The sequence below is a fragment of the Eschrichtius robustus genome, chromosome 7 (genome assembly GCF_028021215.1).
Source record: "Eschrichtius robustus isolate mEscRob2 chromosome 7, mEscRob2.pri, whole genome shotgun sequence".
NCBI lineage: Eukaryota > Metazoa > Chordata > Mammalia > Artiodactyla > Eschrichtiidae > Eschrichtius > Eschrichtius robustus.
The window spans coordinates 7,419,215-7,424,829 of NC_090830.1; the positions used below are offsets into that span (position 1 = coordinate 7,419,215).

The following is a 5,615-nucleotide window of genomic DNA, read 5'->3' on the forward strand; positions in this document are numbered from 1 at the left end:
AAGAGAGGCCGCGATAGTGAGAGGCCCACGCACCGCGATGAAGAGTGGCCCCCGCTTGCCACAACTAGAGAAAGCCCTCGCACAGAAACGAAGACCCAACACAGCCATAAATTAAAAAAAAAAAAAAAAAGAAGTTGTATTTGTTCTTAACAAACATTTGGAAAAAATAAAAAAATACAAAATATAAAATTCCTAGGGATATTTTAAAAAGAAATGTGCATCACATTGATTGAAGAGACATAACAGAAATATGTACCTGAACAGGTAGAAAGAAAATTTTCGAATTCTAATTCTTCAATTAAGTAGTTTTACGGAATTTCAAATAAATGTCAGTGGAGATTAATTTGATATCCTATTGTGAGACTGCAAATTCAATGAAATTGTAAATTGCTGAATAGCTAAGATACTTTAAAAGATGTAAGCAGAAGGAACTTGAAATTTCAATGATTAAAAGAATAGGTTACTTATGCAAAGATACTACTAAAACTTCAATGGATCATGATTCTGAAGAGATACAACAGTTTTCTTATTTATTAGAATTTCTATTTATAATTTTTATTTATATGAATTCAGTACACAGTTACCTTTTCATTACAAATAGCTACCCAGGGAAGAAGGGAGGTGTCTGGGCTCGGAGGCTCCGGTGAGCCTCGCGGTGAGCTGGGCGTCAACTTGCCCCGAGTGGGGAACGCATGCCTCAGCTGGGCCTGGGGGCGACCTGCGGAGCAGCTGGTCCAGTCATGGAAGACTACTGGAAGTCACAACCAAAGAAATTCTGTGATTACTACAAGTGCTGGAGAGTGGACAATAGGCCTAGCATTGAACTTCACGCAAGAGGAAAGAATCATAAGGAAAATGTGGCAAAGAGGATCAGTGAGATTAAACAGAAAAGCCTGGATATGGAGGCAGCAATGCTGCAATGGAGGCAGCTGCCCTGAAAGCATACCAAGAGCATGTGAAAAGGCTTGGCTTAGAGTCAGAAATTTCAGAGCCAAGCATATCACCAGTAACCAGCACTATCTCACCCACCTCTGCATCAAATCAGCAGCAAGAAAAGGGGCCCTTCAAGGGGCAGATGGGTAGAAGACATAACCTCTGAGGGTTACCATTACTATGATCTTATCACAGGAGCATCTCAGTGGAAGAAACCTGAAGGATTTCAAGGAAACTTTAAAAAGACGGCAGTGAAGACTGTTTGGGTAAAAGGTTTAAGCAAAGATGGTTATACCTATTATTATAATACAGAAACAGGGGAATCCAGATGGGAAAAACCTGATGATTTCATTCCACACTCTGGCGATCTGCTTTCTAGTAAGGTCAATGAGAAGTCACCTGGCACCCTAGAAGAGTCCAAATCATCAGATTCACATAGTGATTCTGATGGGGAACAGGAAGCAGACATAGGGGGGAAAAAAGGAGAAGTCGCTACAGAAACACAAAAGCTAAAAATAAAGTTTAAGGGAAAAAAAATAGTGATAAAGGAACTGAAGCAGAAACACAGAAATAAAAAAATACCCAAGGGAAGAATTCATCAGGTCCAAATGAAGAAAAACCCAAAGCTCATGAAAAATCAAACCCATATGGAGAATGGCAAGAAATTAAATAAGCTGAGTCCCACGAGGAGGTAGATTTGGAACTTCCAAGCACTGAAAATGAATATGTATCAACTTCAGAGGCTGGTGCTGGTGGGGAACCCAAAGTGGTTTTTAAAGAAAAAACAGACACTTTTCTTGGAGTTGTGGCAGATGGAGTGGCCCCAGTCTTCAAAAAGAGAAGACTTGAAAGTGGAAAATCTAGAAATTTAAGGCAACGAGGTGATGATCAATAACTGTAAAAAAAAGCTTTTTGTACCGGCTTTTTGGACAGAATGGAGAATATACATCCTAAAAGCTCCTCTGTGTTTGTTTTACAGTACTTAAATGCTAAAAGTTTAGACTTATTCTAAATGTATTTTATGTGAATTTAAAATAAATCTTTTTTTATGTGGAAAAAACCCCCAAATAGCTAGGGAATTAAGTCAGTCGTAAATAGTGCATAGTCAATTAACTGAACTTTTAGGGGGAAAAAAAAAATCAGTTCTCCAGGGTCTCCATAAAACGTCTGAATGCAGAATAGCTGGGTGCTGAATCCTCTTCCCTGAGCTGTTGCCATCACCACCATGTCAGGCTTCAGTCAAATACAGACAGTGCACTAAGGAAGTGGAGATCTGTGGCCACAGTCCCTGCAGGAGAAATCATCCCTGGACCACAGAAACCCTGGAGGAACCAGCATCAGCAACCAAAACTAGCAGCTACCCTTTCACTTTTTAAAAAATATGAACAATCGTTATACAACCCTGGGCACATGAGGAAAATAGCTGCCAGAAATGATAATTTCATACTCTAAAATGAGAGAAAATCCACCAAAGAAAACAGAGCTACTGAAAAAATAAGAGAGAATTTAAAAAGTATCTAATTAGTATTCTCATATCCAAGAGAACTGCAGTGGTAAAAACAAGAGCAAGTTACAAAGATAGGGAGGCAATGCAGCTGCAAGAAGAGTTCTTGGAAGTAAAAAGTATGATTGAGAAATGTCATAACTCAATAGCAGTTCAAGAATGAAATGTATATTTCTAGAAACCAAATTTGTGAAGATCAACTGTATTAAAACTATGGGAAAGTGAAAAGATAAAATATATAGAGAATAGATAAAATATGTGCTTGTGAAATCTAGGCAAGCCAACAACCATTAAACAGCATATAGAAAGAAAAAAGAATGGAAATGAATAATCAAGCAAACTATATATGACAAATTTCCAGAGCTGAGGAAAACATTTGGGAACACACACACACACACACACAAATCCTGTTAGAAATTTGGAATTCCTAAGATAAAATTGAAATGCTACAAGCGTCCAGATATACATACACACACACACACACACAAAAACAGCACCAAAATGAACAAAAACAGCAAACAAACAAACAAAAACCAAGGTTTACAAAGGAAAAAGAAACACAGTGGCTCCATCACATAGGCACGATCGATCAGTAACTCCATTTCCAGCCTCTCTTCCTTCTCAAGAGAATGGGGGAGCAGGGCTGAAAAGTCCAAGCTTCTAATCAGGGCTTGGTCTTTCTGGTGACCAGCCCTCATCCAGGACCATCCAGGAGCCCACCCAGAGTCCCCTCGTTAGAAGTAATTCTATCACCCAGGAAATTACAAGAGGCTTAGGAGCCCTGTGTCAGGAACTGGGGCCAAAGACCAAATATGCGAACCAAAGATGCTCCTAGTGCTCTTATCACTTAGGAACATTTGGTTGCTTTGTGCCAGAAATGGAAGGAAGGCCAAATACGCATACATTTCTTATTATAAGTCAAAACATCACAGAATCTCTGTCAGGGGCCGACCTTTGTGTTTCTCCACCTTCAAGGAGCTCTCCTTCCATTAAGGCAGACAGGAAAACCAATGCGAAGCACAGCCAACGAGGACACACTGTGAGGAAGCTCTCTTTCCATGTGGTACAAGGAAGCCACCTTTTAAGGGATCCTAACCCAGCCAAAGGGATGTGTGTGGGGAGGGCACTATTGCTAAGGGTTAGTCTTAAGGGCTAGTAGGACTTAACCAACTCACAGGAAAGGAGAAAGCTTTGCAGGCAGATTAGAAAACAGGAGGCAAAAACAATACATTGTGTAGGAGGGAAGAAGTAGGCCTACAAGCTTAGCGGTTGTCAGAATGTTTACAAAATGAGTCATTACATAGACAGAAATGAGGACAAAGAGGTGAGTTGGGCCCAGATCATAGAGGGCCTTATAACCCTATGGTAAATAATTTGAAGCATATTCTGCAGGGCATTGCTTTTCAATCTTTTGAAGTAGAATAACCCTTTATTCAAATAATATCTACCTGGATATCTAATATATAAAAAGATGAAAACACAGCGTCTTATTAGCATAATTATACAAGCTACAGTTGGTGACATCAGTTTATAGTCAGGCATTAAGTGCAATGAGGCCAATCCAATAAACCCCCAAAGTCTCACCCTTAGCATATAATTTATTTCTAAATTTAATTTTAGTTGTATATTAGCCAAAAAAAAGTCTTAAATCATAGAGATAAAAGTTTGCAAATAGTCATTCAACAACTTTTATTAGACAGAAGCGGCAAAAGAAGCATTATTCTGGTATCTGAATGGAAAAAGAGACAGCTTGAACACTAGCAAACCTGAAGCACAGGTAATAAGTTGACCAGGGGTCAGTCATTCAGGCTAGCCCCCAGGAAAGGCCAAGGATTTGGTAGCCTTTCACCAATAACCTTTAAATACTTGCTTAACATTTATTAATGGCGGTGGTGGGGGCATTTGGAAGTTGGTTTTCATTCAGGAAATAATGTGTTTCTTTGTATCCGAAATTTTTTATTAGCAAGTAAGAAAATCCAAATCTAGGTATTTAAGCAAAAGGAAGAAATTACTGGAAGGCATGGAGGTTCCCAGAATTGACAAGAGGGTGGAAAACCCAGCCCAGAAAACGCACAGAAACAAAGACAAACCTTAAAGTTCCAAAATAAGGAAAAAGGGCAACTCTACCTTCAGCAGGAACAGTCTGCCCAGGACGCATTCATTCACTGCAGGACACCCTTCTCTCCACTGCGGAACATGGCAGCAGCTGTTGTGGGTGATTCCCAACCCACCCCAGGCATGAATGTGTTTTTAGCTGAGCTCAGGTCCTGAGCCCATTCCTGGCTCTCAGAGGATGGGCAGCAGGAGGCTGTTTCCCCCGAGCTTCTGTAGTAGAGGGTAAGCAATGGTGGCTGACAGGGAATGAGACTGTGCCCAGGGTTTAGAAGGTAGGTGTCAGTCAATCATGGAGGAATGAGATCCCAGAGGATTTCCCTCAAAACTCAGAAGGGAATGGGAATATTAGGTATTCTATGAATAGCAGGGTCTCAACGTTTTCTTTCCCCAATATCCTAGGGAATTCACTGGACATCAGAGAGAAGTAGTTGATTGGTGACCTAAGAAGTTTGGCATTTAGATGACCTCTTCTCTGGCCACAATGGAAAAATGCCTGAGGTTGGTGCAAAGGAAGAGAAACAGCTAATTTCCTGGGACACTGTTATTCTGACTACATACCAGCTATTACCAAGAGGGACTGAGTTTCAGAAGGACTTGTTCCTTGAAACTTCAGTATACTCTATAAGACTCTTGAACCTTTCTAGAGAGGGCAATTTGGTGGATAAGTAATCAAAGCATAGAATAGAGTTTAGATGTTGAAAAAAAAATCTTAATTTCAAACATTTACTGTGGGCCAGGCAATAGTCATATCACTTTACACATTCAAGTCACTGTATCTTCACATCAACCCACAGAATAGTTACAGTTGACCTTGAACAAGGAGGGGTTTAATCCAAGCATAATTTATAGTCAGCCCTCTGTAACAGAGGTTCCTCCACATACACGAATTAACCAAGTGTATGTAGTACATACAGTACTACATACATAGTACTTACTACTGAAAAATATCCACGTATAAGTGCATCTCCGCACTTCAAACCTGCATTTTCAAGGGTTGACTGTACTAGTATTACCCCTATTTTATGCATGAGGGATCGAGAAACAGTGAGATTAAATAACGGAA

The 5,615-nt window shown here is 40.0% G+C and overlaps 1 pseudogene; it reads left to right on the forward strand.

Moving 5' to 3' along the window:
* Nucleotides 1-740: 740 nt before the first annotated feature.
* LOC137767616 (WW domain-binding protein 4 pseudogene) lies at nucleotides 741-1,828 on the forward strand (annotated as a pseudogene).
* Nucleotides 1,829-5,615: the final 3,787 nt, after the last annotated feature.